Here is a 19,030-nt window from a genome sequence, read left to right on the forward strand (position 1 = left end):
GTGAAGAATGTCAGATGACTTCTGATTTAAGAAGTGGTTATAGTTATACACAGATCTAGAGATTGCAACCTTCCACATGCCTGCAGAAACTGACCAACTGACATTCTATCAGCATATGAACATAAGTCTTTTTGCAAAAATTAACTCCTTTTTTACAACTAAAAAGAATACATAATCTTTGTAAAAATTGGAATATATAAAAAACTAGAGAGAAGAAAACAAAAGTCCCCCAAGAATCCCACTACTGAGAATTAATGGCGGTTTTATTCCAGTATTTTTTGCTCGTGTATGTATATATTTTTCCTATAGTCAGTTCATCATTTCAGCAATGGTTATGGTGCACCTACCATGTGCCAGGCTGAATATTATATGTGCTAGAGATATATAAACAAACAAAACAATCATGGTCCCTGCCCTTATGACCTTATGAAGGTAACAATGGGGTGAGGTAGACCTATCAGAGAAAGGTAAATGTATAAATGCACAAGAGAAATTCAGATAATATGTGATAAATAATGGGAAAAGTAGTACCTAAAAATACTGAAGACTTGTAATGTGCTATTTTAAGCCCTGTGCCTCATATATATGAATACATTGACTAAAACGGGGCGGGGGGTTTAGAGGGAAGAGAGCTACCGTAAAACTTCCAGGACAATGGTTAGGAAAGACCTCTTGCAGGAAATGACTTGGATTCACATGGACAGAAAGGACAGCTAGGGGAAGGTACAGGTGAAGAGCCTTCCCAGCTAAGGGAACCGCAAGTTTAAATTCCTTGAGCAGGAAATAGTTTGAGCATGTTCATGAAACAGAAAGAAATAGACAAGGATGATGGCAACTTTAGGTAGCAAGTGGCAGCATGGTCTGCAGTGATACCGAAGATGTGTTTTGTGGTCAGACCATGTCAGGCCTTGAAGACCACAGTAAAGATTTTGACTTTTATTCTAACACAGAGAAAAGCCTTGGGAAATTTTTAAGCAGTGGAGTGACAAGATCTGATAGCCATTGTTTTAAAAATCACACTGCACACTGTTCTGCAAATGGATTTTTAAGGAGGCAAGAGCCTAGTTAAAGCAAGGAGACTAGTGAAGAGGTGCCTGTGGCCATCTAAGCAAGAGGTGATGGCCCCTTGGGCCAAGGTAGTAGCAGGTTAGGGTTTTGTTGATGTGATACTGTTTTTATCGTTCTATGTATACCTAGTTCATTTTACTTAATTTTATAAAATAAAAAGGATTTGAAAAATTTCTTATAGAACATAGTTTAAAATATATATCAGCCATAATTTGGGAGACCCAAGTTGGAGAAAAAGTAGGGAAATCTATGAATGATACATTCTGAGAAAATAAAAGGGTGACCCCAGAAATGTCACCGTTGTGGGTACAAGGAGCTCTTTAGAGGATCAGAACCAGACAAAAGTTATACAGCTGCTTCATTTTCTTTGCATCTCAACCCCTATTTTCATACTCTCATTTCAGTATGAGTAAAGGACTGAGTTTTTGTTACAGCTGCTACTCGTGGAAGACCATAAACCCGATACCATCTCCTGTGCCTGTCTTGCCAACATCCTACAGATGGAATTTAAAGCTTGGGGGCCCTCTTCACTAAAACTCTGCCCACAGTTAAGTCCATGGAAAGTTAAAGGCAACTGCTACACAGAAGCCATAATTAAACAGACCAGGTGATAGTCTTTTGTCGATAGGACTCAGTACTGTATTTTATTTATTTAATTGAATGTCCCCCATGTAGCTTATAGTTGAAACATCTAAGATCTACCTCCTTCTAGTTAGTAAATGGTCTCTAAAATTTAAAAAGTATAAACTAGAGATATGAATATATTATTTAAAGTTATAAAAGTAAAACCTATTATAAAAATAAGAAATCACAAAAATTGGGAGGCAGGTGAAAGATAATTCATAGCAAAATGTCAAAGATGCTTTTAAGAAAAAATATAACTATATTATTTAATCTTAAAATGAGAGCTACCAAAACAACAACAAAAACAAGAACAAAAAAACACCAGAAGCTCTAAAAAGTGGCCTTCTCTGAGACTAGAACTAGAGGTTGGGTGATGAGTGGGAAGGAAAATTTTACTTTTAATTTTAGGCTCTTTTACATGGCTTGAAATTTTTATATGTGCATGTTACTCACATTTTGGAAACAACTGCTTTATTCAGAGTGATTTGCATGGCATTCAAGTCACCCATTTAAAATGTACAATTCAATATTTTTCAGTATATTTAGAGTTGTACATCCATCATTGCTATCAACTTTAGAACATTTTTATCATCTCCCCCCTAAATCCAGTACCCGTTGTAGTCACTCTCTTTTTCCCCATCAAGTGCCCCACTTTCCAGTCCTAATCTATTTTTTGTCTTTATATATTTGCCCATTTCATATAAATGAAATCATACAACATGTAGCCTTTTGTATCTGGCCTTTTTAAATTAGCATGATGTTTTCAAGATCCATCCATGTAGCAGCATGTAGCAGTACTTCACTACATTTTATTTACCCATACATCAGTTATTGAAGATTTAGTTGTTTTCATTTTTTTTTTGGCTACTCTGAATAATGCTGCCCTGAACATTTGTGTACAAGTTGTCATGTTAATATATGTTTTCATTTCTCTTGGGCAAATACCTAGAAATGAAATTACGGGGTAGTATGGTAACTCCATGTTTAACCTTTTGAGGAACTGTCTGATTGTTTTGTGAAGGATTATGCCTTTTTATATTCCCATCAGCACTGTATGAGGTTGCAGTGTCTCTACATCCTCACCAACAGTTGTTTTTATATCTTTCTGATTCTAGACACCCTAGTGGGAGTGAAGTAGTATCTCACTGTGGCTTTGATTTGCATTTCTCTAATGGCTAATGATATTGAGTTTTGTTTCATGTGCTTCTTGGCCATTTGTGTATCTTCTCTGGAGAAATGTCTATTCAAATCCTTTGCCCTGTGCCCATCTTATTTTAACCTAAAAATAGTACTAAATTTTTTTTTTTATTGAAGATTTTATTTATTTATTTCTTGAGAGAGAGGGGAAGGGAAGGAGAGAATGTGAGATGTGTGCGAGAAACATTGGCTGCCTCCCACATGCCCCCAGTTGGGGACCCAGCCTGCAACCCAGGCATGTACCCTGACTGGGAATCAAACCATCAACCTTTTGGATTGTAGGCTGGTCCCCAGTCCACTGAGCCACACCAACCAGAGCAGTATGAAATATGACAAAACATAGTAAGCAAACAACAAATGTTAAGAGATGGTAATCTCTCAGTGAAGGAAATTGAGAAATTTCTTCTTGCCTTTATAATTTTTTTCTAAATCCTTAAAACATACATAAATTTTTGTCATCAAATGTTAACATTTTCCCTCAATTACTTATCGTTTTCTGATTTGAAAATCTAGTTTAAGAATTTTTTTAAAAGTAGGCATAACATTAACCTGAAGGCAACAATAGCTAACATTTTAGCAGATAGCCCTCCAGGACTTTTTCTAGACTTTCTATACTCTTTTGAGATTGTACTATATGGTCCAGTTCAAATTATGCCTTTTATTCATATCATGAACCCTGGCTGGTTTGGCTCAGTGGATTGAGCGTCGGCCTGCGAGCTAAGTGTCGCTGGTTCGATCTTCCAGTCAGGGCACATCAGAGAAGGAAAACTCTGACTCCAAAAAACCTCCGCTGCCTTGCGGCATACCTCTTCAGGGGAAAGGCTAAGGGAGTAAACCCCGACAGAAAATCCGGAGCCGGAGTCCCTAAGGCGGTTTGACGTTGTAGTCAACACCGGCAACTCCTGCGGCGCACCTGAAGCCAAGCTGTATTGACTCCGTCTTTCCCTTGGATCCGAGATGGGGGGTCTGCTGCATGGGCAACAGCAGACCCTCCATATCACCCTGCCCAGGTTCTGTAGCTTCAGCTTCACTGGAGAGGACACTCCAGCGTCATCGCAAGATGTCGATTCAACACGGGAGGAGACAGATACCGTGTCACTCCCGAGTCGGACTGCACAGCCATTCTCGGCGGTGCAGATAGACTCTTAAGAAGCTACACCATCGTCTCTCGAGACGGTCGGCTGCCGACGATTCATATCATGATAGCATAAACAAGCCCCTGCATATTAAACAAAACTCTTTAACCATTTCTTCTTAAAGTCTCTAGAAAAAAACAGCACTATAGTTCTCAGTGTGCAGAATGGTCACAATAGAGGACTCCTTTCCTACACTCACTACTTTAAAAGTAAGGGAAACTATTAAGTTACACACAAACATAGACACAATGTCCCTAACCTATGGAAAGTACAAACGGAGGAGAGAGTAGAACTTGGAGGAATATAGCCTGGTCCATTGCTGCAGTTTGATACTCTCTCCCCACTTCACACAGGAAAAGGTGGGGAGGAGCCTTACACAGTCTGAAGAAGCTGGGCAACTCTCCAGCATTTCTAATTTACATCTCCATGGTGTGGCTTTGCCTTTTGGTTTAAACTGTTTATAAAGCCCCAGAGTAACCTGCCCCTGCCAACTTCCATATTTATTCTTAAAGGGTATTCACGCTAGAAAAAACTCCATCTTCTTGCTTACCCCATTCTCCTTTTCTTTTCTTTCCCTCATTATAACTTTCCTGGCACCACCTGTGCCATCAGGACAGGATGACTGTTTTCATGCATGTCCACAAACACTTCCAAGACAGCAATGTCATCCAGAACTACACACATACGATGGACTAAAAATCTGGAGAAAACACACAGGTATAAGCATAGGAGAATAAATCTACCTATGGAAGACCCTCCCTTCTAAGTCTCCAGTCATAGTTGTTTAAGAATAACCTTCAGATTGACGACTTGTCTTTAATGTAGCACATCAGGCAGAGACTACAGTGCTCACCAATACCTATACTCTCCTCTTCTTCCCCAGCAGAGCTATTCTACATACATTTCCTTGTCTTTAGGTGGGGCCGTGGACTGGGTTCTGGCCGGTGAAATGTGGGTGGCTGTGATATTTGCCACTTCCATACCTGGCATCTTAGTTTTTTTTGCTTTCTTCCAGTTCATCAGGGATGTTGGAAGCCAAGTGTTAAAAATAATGGAGCAACAGATGAGAGGAGCCAGGGTCCCTGAATGACTGCATGCAGTAAATCTTATCACCAAACCTTGTAGAACAGAGACATGAATAAGAAATGAACCTTTGTTATATTAATCCACTGAGGACTGAAGGTTGTATGTTGCATTAGTTTGCACAACACAGTCCCTTCTCTATCCTCTACCTCAGTAAAATATTCTAGGTTGCTGTGACAGCTTATGGACAGTGTCTTTAAAGAGGTGTCAAAATAAGAGCTCCAGTTCGCTAGCAAAGCATTGAAATTTAAATATCACCAAGAGGAGAGGCTTGCTAGGAAGGTTCTGCCTAAAAGTTTCCAAGTCCAGGAAAGTCCCTAAATGTTTTAAGAAGTAAAGGCACAAATCAATGCTGTCTTTCAGATGCATTCACATGGTGAGGTGACACAGAGGACTTGAGAAATCTTAAAGGGGGCCTCACCAGTTGACTAAAGTTAGCATTCCATTCTCTTCAACAAGTATTGTGTCATTAGCACCATGCCACCACCTCTCTTAAGAAAGCAAGAGTGAGAAACTCAGAGACTCCGGAAGATGCTCCTCCACACAGAGCAGAGCTAATCTTGCTCACTGTCAGCACTTGAGTCCTTCCTGAAATGGTGACAGGAAGGCATTGGCTAGGTGGACAGCTATTGCCTCTATTTGGGAAGTTTAAATGTCTTTATTGAATACATTACCTTGCTTTCTTTTTCAGCCTTCCCTGTAGATTCCTTTATTCCTTGGTATTCTTTCTAGATCTGTTGCCCTTTTATTGTGACCCAGCTGATGTCAAATGAATTCATTGTTGATAAGAAAATCTTTTAATGTTTTGAGGAGGTAGAAAACAACTATTTCACACATTAGAACAAAGGTTATGGCTTGAAAAACCTGTGCTGAGTCATGATGAATCCAGGGCACATTCTGCTGACCACCTCCAGTTCTGGAGATAAGATGGCAGCTCTGGGTCTTATTCATGGGTCTACAGCTGGTTTTTGTGACTTCAGGTAAGTTGTGTCAACACACTGTTCCCCAGGGTATAATAATTGCAATAGATTTTGCAGGTTGTGATTTGAGGAACATTACTGACTCATTACTGCTTCCTTCACATACTTCAAGCTTTTAAACCAGCCTCTCCAACCAAAGAGGGGTTTATTTCTCTCATATGAAGACTTTGACTTTCAGTTTCTTTAACACCCAAGTTCAGACTTGATAATTTTAAAGAGTGTGTATAAATTTTAATGTCTTTAGGCTGCTTTTTGAAATAAAGCTTGGTTCTCTGTGCTATATTAACAGTTCTCTACTTTTTCCTTCTTTCTCTGTTCCATTCTAATATTCTCTTGCTTCTTGTTCATTCTTCAGATCAAACACTATTAAGTATGTACTTTTTTATGACTCCTGGGCAAAGTGAAAATTCATCTAGGAATGGTATGTGCATGAGTCTGTTTCTAACAAGAAAGAAACGTGGAAGAGAAAAGGAGTAACTGAACTCAACAGAAAACAGATAGCACAGGCTAGTGGAAATTAAACCAGAAGCTTTAATGGCATGTGCATTTTTAAATGTGAAAACAACAAAACATTGAAACTTTTTTAAATCTTAGCATTTCCTCACCCTACCAGAAGAACTTTAATTTTTAATCATTTTCCTTTAGGAATTGTTTGTGTGCATATTTTTCATGTAATTATAATCTCAGTGCATATAATATTGTATTTTGGTGAATTTGTTAAGGAAACCTTTTTTTTTTTTAGCTTTTTTTCATATTTCTTAGATGAATTACCAGGTATTTGGTGGAACTTCTTTAGGATCAGACTTGAATGCCTGCCAACATTGGGTATCCAGTTTTCATATTGTTTCTAGCTGGAGAATGTAAGTATCAGCTAGTCTTGAGGAAAGCTAGAATGATACCAACCTCTGGGCAAAGAATGATGAGTTAAGTGGAGCTTGTAGTTGGTAGAGTTGTGTGTTTTCTAATTGAAGAATGAAAAACTTAGCAAAAAAAGTACTAAGGTATTGGGAATTATTTGAGAAAGGTTCAGATACCTGTACACCTCTTCTTCTGAGTACTTAATATTCAACCTCCTCCAAGTTTTGTTACTATATGTGTTGAAATAGGGATTTAAAGATCATAGACTCAGGATTGTAAACTTTCAGGGCCTCTCATCTAACCACCTCATGACACAAGAATCTGAATCTGAGGTATCTGAAGTTGAGAAAGAATGCAGATATCACTATTGCAGGAAGATGGGTGGGAAAGTAGGCCTTAGGACTTCTAGTTCAATGTTCTTTCCAATCCTTTTTTAAAAAATTATTTATTTATTTGTTTCTTTATTTTATTTTATTAGAGAGAGGGGAAAGGAGAAAGAGACGGAGAGAAACATCACTGTGTGGTTGCCTCTCACTCGTATCCCCAACTGGGGACCTGACGTGCAACCTAGTCATGTGCCCTGACTGGGAATTGAACCAGAGACACTTGGCTCGCAGGCCAACACTCAATCCACTGAGCCACAGCAGCCAGGGCAATCTTTCCAATCCTGAGAGAAAGGAGGAACAAAGAAATGAATAGGATTAAGAAAGAAAAGATGCCACAGAAAAAGAAAGCAAAACTAGAGGAAAGAAAGTTGGTACAGGGAGAAAGAAGAGGTATGAGGAATGAGATGAGGTTTTCAAGCCTCTGCTAATCTCAAGAGCAAACTTGAAATCAGAGAGCACGGAGTCGTCTGAAATGAGCATCTCAAGTTATATAGGGGAGTCAGCTAAGTAGTAGTTCTTTTTGTCTGCTTCGAAACCAAATTTTTAGAAAGAGAAGGCAATGTGATGAAAGATGATCACTCAGGAGTTGTGAAGGGTGCAGCCTCTCCTTACTATTCAATGTCCATGGAAGCAATGCATGCCTTTCTCTTTTTTTCTTTCATAATTGAGATTTTGGTGGGTTGTTTTGAGGGTAAGTACCCAGGTGTTTCAATTTGTACACAATTCTTACCGTACGTACCCAAAACATAGTAATTTAGTTGTGATTCTTTTCTGAACAGTTTTTCCAGTGACGTTCCAGCTTAAAATTTGGAGCCTAATTTTTCTCCAGTAGAATATCAAGTACCTATATCTTCAAATGTTGAGATGCTGTTACATTGAAGTCCCACTAATTCACTATTTGATATCATATATACTACATAATCAAATTTTCAATCTTTCACAGCACAGTAACAAAGTTACTACGAAAACTGGACTACCATGCCAAAGATGTTACAGAGTACACAAAATTCTGACTGGGAGAGCCAAGACCAAGGAAACAATTCTACCAAAAACATGAGAATAGAAATAATTTAAAATATTCAAGATATAGTAAATGCATGACTGACTCCAAATTGTCAATCGGTATGCTTTGTATTACAGGATATAAAAACTATCCCCATCTATAGACTGTTAAACTGACACCCAAGACAATCAGACCTCCCATATTCAATATACCACTATTTTCTGGTTATACCAAAAATTAAACAACCGGCACACGATTCACCTCCCCCCCCCAATAATTTATTTATTTGTTTGTTTGTTTACTTATTTTATTTTTAGAGAGAGGGGGAAGGAGAAAGAGATGGAGAGAAACATCTCTGTGTGGTTGTCTCTCACTTGCACCCCCAACTGGGGACCTGACATGCAACGTAGTAATGTGCCCTGACTGGGAATCGAACCAGCGACACTTGGCTCACAGGCCGACACTCAATCCACTGAACCACAGCAGCCAGGGCTGATTCACCTCTTAAAAAAGCATTTACACACACTCAAATGGGATGAACCCTGGCTGGATAGTTCAGTTGGTTAGAATGTCCTACTGATACACCAACAGTTGTGGGTCTGATCCCTGGTCAGGGAGTCAGGGCACATACAAGAATCAACCAATGAATGCATAAATAAGTAGAAAAACAAATCTATATGTCTCTCTCTCACTTCCTTTCTCTCTCTACCTCTTTCTCTCTCTTTCTCTCAAAAAAAGCAATAAAACAAAACAGAACAACAAACACAAACAAAACATAGTCCAGAAATGCAAAGTAATAAAAAGAAATTACATTAAAAAAATGAGATGAAGTGGAACTCCCACCTTCTTAAAAATGTTTCTAAAGCTACTAAAAATTTTGGCATTTACAAAATAGTTGATAAAAGTATTCCTTTGACTCTGACTGGTGTGGCTCAGTGGATTGAGTACTGGCCTGCAAAACAAAGGATCACCAGTTCGATTCCCATTCAGGGCACATGCCTGGGTTGTGAGTTGGGTCCCTGGTTGGGGATGTGCAAGAGGAAACTACAACACTGATGTTTCTCTCCCCCTCTTACTCCCTCCCTTCCCTTCTCTCTACAAATAAATAAATGAAGTATTTGAAAAATATTCCTCTGGATTGTACAAGAAGGGAGACAGGGGCCACTGGTAAGAGAAGGTATATAATATAATCAGACTTGGCTTCTTTTCCTCCTGCTTAATCTGAGGCTGGACTTTCTTCATCTTTAGTTTTTCTGTTATCTGCAGGTAGGTCTTCTTTAGGTTCCTGGTTAGCCACTTTGGCCTGTTTTCCCTTTGCTCCCCCTTTTCCTTTCATTTGCACTTTTTTTTTTGTCTGCAGATTTAGTCTTTCCTGCTGCCTTTATGGCTCCATTTCCACTTTTTCAGGAGCAGGTTTAGCTGACAACCTTGCCAATCTCTTCTTGGGCTTCTCTTTCACCACCTCCTTGGTGGAGCTGACCTTCCTCTTGGCATGGTGGTGGCGTGGCGGCACATGGAGGGTGTGTGCCAGGTGCTTGAGGGTCTTGGTGCATCCAGAGCCTTGGTGAACCTGGGCTGCCTGGCTGCTGCTGCTTCTCCTGCCACCCAAGTCTCTTGGCCCCACCACAATGCATACCTTTCATGTGGATTCTTGAGGGATTTTTTCTAGTTGAATAGATACAGACGACCTGATAGAAGTATCCATAGTTGACCAATGCCCCACAAATTCCCTCTGGCAACTCCTTTCTGGAAATTTATGGGACTTCAGTTTTCCCTTGAGACATTACTAAAGAAAAGTTAAATATGCATTAGCAACCTAGAGAAACTCAACTTCCCTCACTTCAGAGAAAGGTCCACAAAGTATATGTAACTAGCCTGAAGACCCATAACTTAGAAGAATTTAGTTAATGGGGTATAACAACCACCCCCAAAACTTAGCAGGTGAGAAAGTCTCCCAAAATGGCTACAATAGGCCTTTTTATTCTTATACATATACATGCTTCCCCTCAAACCAAAAGTTTGAGTCTATTTCCTCTCCTCTTAAATCTGGTTTGCCTTGTAACTGCTTTGTCCAATAGAATGAAGTGGATGTTCTAGAACTTCCAAGCTTAGTCCTTAAGAAGACTGGAAGTGTTCAGTTCCTGCCTCAAAGCCACCTGCCAGGTAGGAAGTGTGACCATCCTGCTGAAAGGACCACATGCTCTAAGGAAGCCCAATCCAGTGACCTGGAACAACAGAGGTCATGTGGAGGCAGACTGAGGTGCCTGCTGTGTGAGTGAAGACTTCTCAGACCTTCCAGCTCAGATGCCAAGTGAGTGACCCTGCCCAATGCCCAGCCGAGTCCAGCTGACTCACAGAATCGTGAGAAATAGTAAATGGTAGTTTTGGCTACTAGTTTTGGGTGGTTTGTTATAAAGTAATAGATCATTGAAACAGTGACTTAAAACAGTAACAATGTATTGGGTTGGTCAAAAAGTTCATTTGGTTTTTTCTGTAAGATTGCCCTAATAGCACTTGGTTGTCTTTCACTTCATTCAAAACAATTTTGTTAGATTGTATTGTGACAGCTTCATATCAGCATGTATTTAAAAATCTTATCAAAATTGGTAATTTTTTGTGTAGTCATTTTAATATTAAAGATGGAAGAAAACAGGCAATATTTTCAACATATTATGCTTTCTTGTTATTTCAAGAAAAGTAGAAGTGCAATTGAAACACACACAAAAATTGTGTAGTGTATGGAGAAGGTGTTGTGACTGATAGAACATGTCAAAAGTGGTTTGTGAGGATTTCTGTTCAAGATGGAAGTGTAGGTAAACACACTTTGTCTTCCCATGCAACCATAGAAAGAATTACAACCATATCTCAAAAACAAATAACAACTAGATCTCAAAAACAAATAACAACCAGAACCATCAGAAAATTGAGCTATATGGAAATCCAACAACCAAGGATTTAAAGAAGCCACATTCATTCAGATAGGTAGGAGGGGCAGAGTTGTGGAGACAGGGCAGAGAAGTGGTATGGCTCAGGCAAGTGGTGGCAGGAAAACAGAGGGTACCACATTCATGTGTAGTGGATAAAAATCAGCGGGATACCTTGGGAGTGAGCGAGCCCAGCCCCAGGCCAGACCACATAGCCCAGGGTGTCAGCACTGGGAAGATAAATCTCCATTATCTCTGGCTGTAAAAACCAGTGGGGGTTGAGTGATGGAAGAAGCTGCTGAATTTTTGCCACGTAATGGGCCCTCATGGTCTTAGAATTTATGCAACCCCCAGGGCAGCAAATGGAAGGGTGCCAACCACATATGGAAAGTGGGTGAAGTGACTGGAAACAGGGTGAGTGCTGAGCAAATCGCCAGAAGCCAGGCAGCAGCATTGTCCCCTCTGTGAGTGACCCCCCACTACAAACAGAGTCACAAAGTGGTAAAGCAGGTGGCCCTGCCCTGGAATTTACCTAAGGCTCCACCCCACATAATTTATAGGTACCTTTGCTACATGGGCCGCACTAGTAAGACAGGGAGTAAAAGCAACTCTCCCTAATACATGGAAACAGAGGGAGGCTGCCAAATTGAGGAGGCAAAGAAATATGGCCCAGATGAAAGAACAGAACAACGCCCCCCCCCCCCCAGAACTAAATGAAACAGAGATAGCCAACCTTTCAGATGCAAAGCTCAAAACACTGGTGATAAGGATGCTTAGAGAACTCATAGAGTACAGCAAAAAAAATAATAAAGGAAGAAATGAAGGTTACACAAAGTGAAATAAAAAAAAATATCCAGGGAACCAACAAGGAAGGGAAGAAAGCTGGGATTCAAATCTATGATTTGGAACAAAAGAAAGAAATAAACATTCAACCAAAATAGAAAGAAGAAACAAGAATGCAAAATAAATAAATAAATAAAAATGAGGAGAGGCTTAGGAACCTCTGGGACAACTTTAAACATAACAAAATCCAAATCATAAGGGTGCCAGAAGGAGAAGAGGAAGAGCAAGAAATTGAAAACTTGTTTGAATAAATAATGAAAGAAGACTTCCCTAATCTGGTGAAGGAAATGGACATTCAAGTCCAGGAAGCACAGAGTCCCAAACAAGTTGGACCCAAAGAGGGTCATATGAAAACACATCATAATTAAAATGCCAAAGGTTAAAATAAAGAATCTTAAAAGCAGCAAGAGAAAAGCAGAGAGTTACCTACAAAGGAGTTCCCATAAGACTATTAGCAGATTTCTCAAAAGAAACTTTGCAGGCAAGAAGGGGCTGGCAAGAAGTATTCAAAGTGATGAAAATCAAGGACCTCCAACCTAGATTCCTCTATCTGGCAAAGCTGTCATTTAGAATGGAAGGGCAGATAAAGTACTTCCCAGACAAGGTAAAGCTAAAGGAGTTCATCATCACCAATTCATTATTAAATGAAATGTTAAAGGGATTTATTTAAGAAAAAGAAGATCAAACCTATGAACATTAACAAGGCAACAAATTCACAACTATTAACAAGTGAATCTAAAAAACAAAAACAAACTAAACAAACAACCAGAACAGGAACAGAATCATAGGTATGGAGATCATTTAGAGGGTTTTCAGCTGGGAGTGGTAAGGGGGAGGATGGGGAAAATGGTGCAGAAATTAAGAAGCATAATTGGTAGGAGCAAAATAGACAGGGGGATGTTAAGAATAGTATAGAAAAAGGTAAAGTCAAAGAACTTACACACACAACCTATGGACATGAGTTAGGATTGCTGGAGGGAAGGGGGGGTACCAGGCAAAGGGGGGAAAAGGGAGAAAAACTGGGACAACTGTAACAGCATAATCAATAAATATACCTTAAAAAAAGTGGTTTGCGAAGTTTTGTGCTGGAGATTTCTTGCTGGATGATGCTCTGTGGTTGAGTAAACCAGCTGAAGATGGTAGTGATGAATGAGGCATTCATTGAGAATAAGCAATGCTATACCACGTGGGAGATAGCCAATATACTCAAAATATCCAGATCAACAAAGTTATTGGTGAAAATGAAAAAAATGTGTCTTTCATTTTATGAAAAAAAAAAGTACACTTTTTGACCAATCCAATATTATTTCTAATGAATCTACCAGTTGGGTGGGTGCTTCTGCTGATCTGAACTAAGCCTGATCTCATTTGGACTTGCTTAACCTCTGCAAAAGCTGAGGGGCTGTCTGGTCAGGATGGCCTCGGCTATGGACTGAGCTCTGCTCCATAGGGTCTTTCATCCTCCTGTGGGCTTGTTCTCAGAGTGATAACAGGATTCCAAGAACAGCATCAGAGATGTACAACTTTTTTTAAATGGACTTTCTTTTTTAGAGCAGTTTTATGTTCACAACAGGGCACAAAGAAGGAAAGGACTACAAGGTCAGAGGGGGGTCATTACTTGGGGCTATTAATGCTGTCAACTCTACTAACAAGGAATCTGTGTGTATTCCTTATAGGGGAGTACTCAATAGCATTATTAAGATCTTGGACTAAGATCTGAAAAAACTGGAGAAATTATACTTGAAAAAGTAAAACAATTAGATGAGCATTTTAAAAAATTTTAAATGTTTCCAGATTTTTTTGGCCAAGTCATAATTGCTAAGGATATTGATCTTGGTTTGCTTCCAATAGAGGGTGACTTTCCCAAATTCTTGTTGATAGATTTAGAGAGAATAGGGAAGAAATATCAGGTTTTGCACATGTGGTCCCTTGTTCCATTAATTAATTCACAGCAATGAAAATCTTAAGGCTTTTGGTAGAGTTGTTTAGAACCCTGTTTAAAAGAGTTAGCTCTCTAAGTAACCAGTGGTCAGTCTGCTTTGTGACTTCTCTCTGGAAATTGAAGGCTGTTCCATCCGCACTTTACAGAAAGAAATCACTCAGGCTCTTAATGGGAAAGGAGTGCTGTGTGCACACATGTATGTGTGCATTTACTTGTACATAATGTGTGTGACCACCTGTGATCCACTGTGATTTAAATTCAGCTTTACCTGTGTTTCCCTCTCCTGCCTTCCCAGTAAATATTAAGAACTGACTTTGCATTTCCACTTACCACTACCTCTTTGGGGAGCAAATTCATTTTCCTCTCCTGAGATTTCAGAGCTGACATCTAAAGAGCCGAGCAAGGAGACTGGGATCACCATTCCAGCACCCAGCCTGCCTGCTACTTACAGCAGTGTGCTGCTGCCCCCTACACAGTGATTCACAGCAGGCCGAGAAAGGGTTCTTTGATCTGTTCCTCTTTCCTCCATTGCCCCCTCTACCGACTCCAAATTGAACTTGGTTAATCCAGTGTTAGTTCTTGTTCAGGAATTGGGAGTCAAGGCGGCTGTGTTCTGGCCCTCCAGTCACTTAATATCTTTGAGTGTTCTTTTATTCTTCTGCAAAATGAGCAACCTGGACTAGACATGTGTGCCTGCTCTAGCTTTGAAGAGTTGGGTGCCAATATAAAGCCAGACACACAGTGCAGGGTCCTAAACAAGTGATGCCCTAAAATTTCAGCTATATCTGGAAGAAGTAGACTGGACAAAGTCTAAGAATATAGGTATTTGTGATATCAAGGAATTACTGCACTCCATTCTGAGCTGATATTAAACCATAACAAACTTCCCCGGGTGGGGGGTGGGAGGTACAAAAAGACCTCAGATCTGAAAAAGAATGATTTACAGAAAGCTGTGTTGGCTCACCTAGCCAGTGATATTTGAGGATAAGGACCATACTTGTTGGTTTTCCTCGGACAGAATGTATCCCACGTTTTCCATCAGTGCGTTTTTGTTTGTTTCTTCAAACAAGGGTAAAGTAGAAGGAAGTAATGAGAGTGAGAAATACCGCTTGCTTCGATTCATCTGGGAGAGATCCGCTACCTTTTCGGTTCCTATTTAGTAAATTTAGCTATAGCTTCCATGACAGCATTCTGCCCACCCCAGAGAGCCCTCTAGATCTACCCCTGCCCTTTCTGTAGCTAGACTGACAGCAGGTGAGGTTCCAAGTGCCCCATGCCCACTCACATCACAGCCTATTTGCGCTTTACGTCCCTCCCGCCTTCTCTTTGCTAGGACCCCCTCGCCAACCCTTTTCTACCTGTTGGGTAGGTCTTATTTCCTGGGAACATTTGCTGTCCTTAGAAGGGGAGACACCGTCGCCTTGGAATCCTAATCTGTCCCTTCCTGGGGGGGTGGGCGGGGGGCGGGCACCAGGGCTTCAGGGCAGGATTTGCCGCAAGTGGAGTCCAGTGGGCAGGCAAACAGGCGTTGCACAGTTCAACTGCCTGAGGATGGGGGAGCCCTATCCCAAACACAGCCCTGTCTAGCCGGGACGCAGGATTTTGAGAACAGCCGGGAAGCTCCTGGCTAGTTCTGGAGCCTTGTAGGAATCGGCCAAATCCAGGGGCCCGCCCCACTCCTGCTGGCTGTCCTGGACACCCGACTGCGGGACAGAGATCCGTGTCCACGTGCGTCCACCCATGTGCGCAGACCAACTGCGGCAGCGGCTCCCGCCGCCGCTCCTTCTGCAAACCCGCCTGGCTTCCCTGCAGGGCGTGCGGGATGAAGCAAGGGGGTGGAGAGAAAAGGGGAAGAGCCTGGGCGGCCGGCGGGCGGGGCCTGCAGCCTACCCAAGCCTCGGCAGTCACCGTGCAGTCTGCTCTTTCTGCGCCTCTCTCCGACTCGGGCGCGCACTGCGCCGGGACCCCGCGCCCCAACCCGGGGGCGCCGCTCTTCCTCGGCTCCCGGCCAGTGAATGCCCGGCCGCAAGGCTGCCCGGGCCGTGGAGCTGCTTCTAGAGGCTGGGGCTTTGGCGGCCGTTCGCTGCTCAGTCTGACCCAAGGACTGGCGGGGAAGGAAGGGGAAAGCGGGGACACACACATTCGCCGCGGCGCGCGCGCATTGCACACTAGCAGCCGCGCGCCCCCGCCGAGGCGCGTCCGGGGCAGTTTGGCCCCGCGGCTCGGGCCCCGGCACCTGCCGGCTCTCAGCTCTGCGCTCGGGCCCCGCCCCCGGCCAGCCGACCCTCCCGCACTTGGCTCGCACTGCTCTCCCTTCGCTGGGGGGAAGCAACAGCACCCCGATAACTTGCAGACTGTGGCGCAACTGGTCTCGACAGCGGAGGCGCCTGAATGCTGCCAGAGTGAGGTAAGTTTCCTGCTCGTCCCCGGCCCCTCCTCCCTGGACCCTCCTTCTGGGCTCGGGCTCAGGGACTCCGTGTCTCTGACGAATCCGGGAGGTCTCTGCACGCTCCCACTGTGTCCGCGTTGTTCTGGGGGTAGGCTAAAGGGGGTGCGCGTGGCTACCGAAGCGGGACAGTCGTTCCGCGGGGGCCACAGCTGCGCGCTCCCCGCCCTCACCCACCCGCTCGCCACTCCGATCCCGGGGCTGCAGTGACACTCCGGGATCATTCTGGGTTCACTTATGCAGGGACCCCGTCCTTTTCTCGGGGGAACGCGCTGAATTTGATAGTAGCAGGAGACACGTCCCACCACCCTCCCCCGGTGTTAATCAGCGGCTAACTTGTTAGGCGCCCCTGCGCTCTCAAGAGGGGCTTTCAAGTCGGTGTTCTGGTCATTTCTGGCACTGGAGCCGGACTGAACAGGTGCGGTATGGTTCCAGCCTAAATGCTACAACAGATTTGTGCGTTACCTCAGCTTCTACCCCAACGTGACGCTTCAACAGCTGGGGCGTGGGTTGGGTGGGAGTGTGGGGGCAAGGGAGAGGGAGAAAGACAGGGTTTAATTTGCCAGGCCAGAGTCCCGCCAAAACATAAGACAAGTCTGCTTGTCGTTCATCTATGCAAATAAGCCTGTTGTCATTTCTTATCCGCCCCCCCCCCAGTTCCCCCCCAGTTTACTGGTCTCACATGCTCAGCGTGGTAGGGTAGAAACCTGTTTCAAAGAAGTCGTTTGGGTAGGCTAATGAATTCTTTAGTCTGTGTATTGCAATCAGGGCTCTGAACAAGGAAATGCTAGTTACTCTAATGCTTTTTAAAAGCAGAGTGTTGCAGACGAAAAATGTCACACACACACCACCCCACCCCACTCCCAACACTGTTCTGAGAAATTCTCAGCCAGCTGGAGACCCTAGCTATAAGGTGAATGACTCTTGAGGGACCGGTTGGGCCTCATGATGTGTTAGTCTCTTAAAAAGTAGAAGGGTTCCCCCCATCAGTACTCCTGAGCGGAGGTTTGTGGAACCCCGGTAGCCCCTCTGGTGAAGACTATCCACCCCAGCTTCTCTCTTGTTCTGTGGGAAGGCTGGTGTTCTGCAGCCCAGTGGAGAAAAGCAGAAGGGTTTGTTTCATTACTACTCTAATGTGAAGTAGAATAGTGTTTGTGAAAGCTTTTGTCAGAGTATTTCCAGCTGAAAGGAGTCCCTGGAAAAACAAAACCTTTCTCAGTCAACTTTATGCCAGTGGGAAGTTGAATAAGCATCACGCATGATCTGGAGCTGAGGGAAATGGTGCCTTCTGTACACAGTAATATGAGTGGAGATGTATGAGGACTGATGAGAAAGCTGCTAAGTCTGAGACTGATGTATATTGATGTCTTAAGATGGAAACTATTAAGAGCTGAATGATTAAATCACATCAGATTTTTGTCCAGATTAAGACTAGAGGGACTTAATAACAACACCTTAAATTTGCATCAATGCCTTACTATTTGTAAATGCTTTTCAGTGTTCTCATTTGATTCTGACCACTTCTGAGAGATGCAGGGCAAAGATATTAACCACATATTCTCAGGAGGAGCATGAGGCTCACAGGTCCAGGGTCTTAGCATTGTAACAAGTAACTGGAATTGGAGTCAAAGCAAGGTTCTTTAAAACACCCATACCACCACCACCATCACCACCCAGTGCTGGTTTTGTACTTGTATAACACTTTTACAATGGCCAGATCTTCTGCATTTATTTTGTTCTGCACAGTCTCACTGTGAATTACTGTTTACACTTGACAGATGAGGATACTGAGGTTTAGATAGGTGATGGGGGTTTTCCATGGTTTTATGTCTAATCCAAGGGAGTTTAAAAGACTAGAACTCAGGACTCCCAATGCCGAGTCCATTGCTTTGTGGATTATACCATTGTTCCACTTCGGATAGCAATTAGGGCACATCACAGATGCTGCAATACACTAGGGACCGTTAAGCATGCCCGCTGGTGACCTGGGTTCTAGTTCTGGCACTATCTTTGTCTGTATGACCTGGGCCAAATCATATCACCTCTGAGCCTTAAGTCTCTCACATATAAAACAAGATATTTGTATTGAAATATCATTCTCTTTCTAGTTTTAGCATTCTAGAATGTTCATTAGTGTATTTGTAATCCAATGTCACCATTTTCTCTACAGAGGAAAATAAAAAAGGCTTTTTAACCTTGTATTAACTAGGGATTTAACTAATTATCTATTTCACGTGTAATTTACTCCGCCCTCCCATTCATCACATACCGATAAATGAAAGGAAAGAAAATTCCAAGTGTACTTCAGCTCAGGATCTATATTGTTTGGTATTACTATTTGACTTGAAAATATTCTAAGAGACTGAACTACTCTGAAATACATGTCAGGATTTACTTGAAAATTCCAGACAGTCAACTCAATACCTTTATTTGTTTTTCAGCTTTGGAGTTTACATACCATAAGTACTCAATAAATAGCTGTTGAATGAAGGAGGTGAATCAAATAACTCCTAAGGAAAGCACAAGCATCTCATCATGTA

The 19,030-nt window shown here is 42.3% G+C and overlaps 1 protein-coding gene and 1 pseudogene across 2 annotated transcripts in view; one reads left to right on the top strand and one right to left on the bottom strand.

The window, feature by feature from the left end:
* Positions 1-1,505: 1,505 nt before the first annotated feature.
* On the bottom strand, positions 1,506-14,573 carry LOC150013124 (uncharacterized; annotated as a pseudogene).
* A 1,368-nt stretch (positions 14,574-15,941) lies between these two features.
* The window catches only part of PIP5K1B (phosphatidylinositol-4-phosphate 5-kinase type 1 beta), a 326,134-nt gene continuing 323,045 nt past the window's right edge, over positions 15,942-19,030 (top strand). For both annotated transcript variants that reach the window (XM_090275861.1, XM_090275862.1), the window contains exon 1: positions 15,942-16,451. The gene's annotated coding sequence lies outside the window, so the exon portion shown is untranslated. The remainder of the gene's footprint in view (positions 16,452-19,030) is intronic.

The sequence above is a fragment of the Furipterus horrens genome, unplaced genomic scaffold (genome assembly GCF_987537825.1).
Source record: "Furipterus horrens unplaced genomic scaffold, mFurHor1.1.pri manual_scaffold_4, whole genome shotgun sequence".
NCBI lineage: Eukaryota > Metazoa > Chordata > Mammalia > Chiroptera > Furipteridae > Furipterus > Furipterus horrens.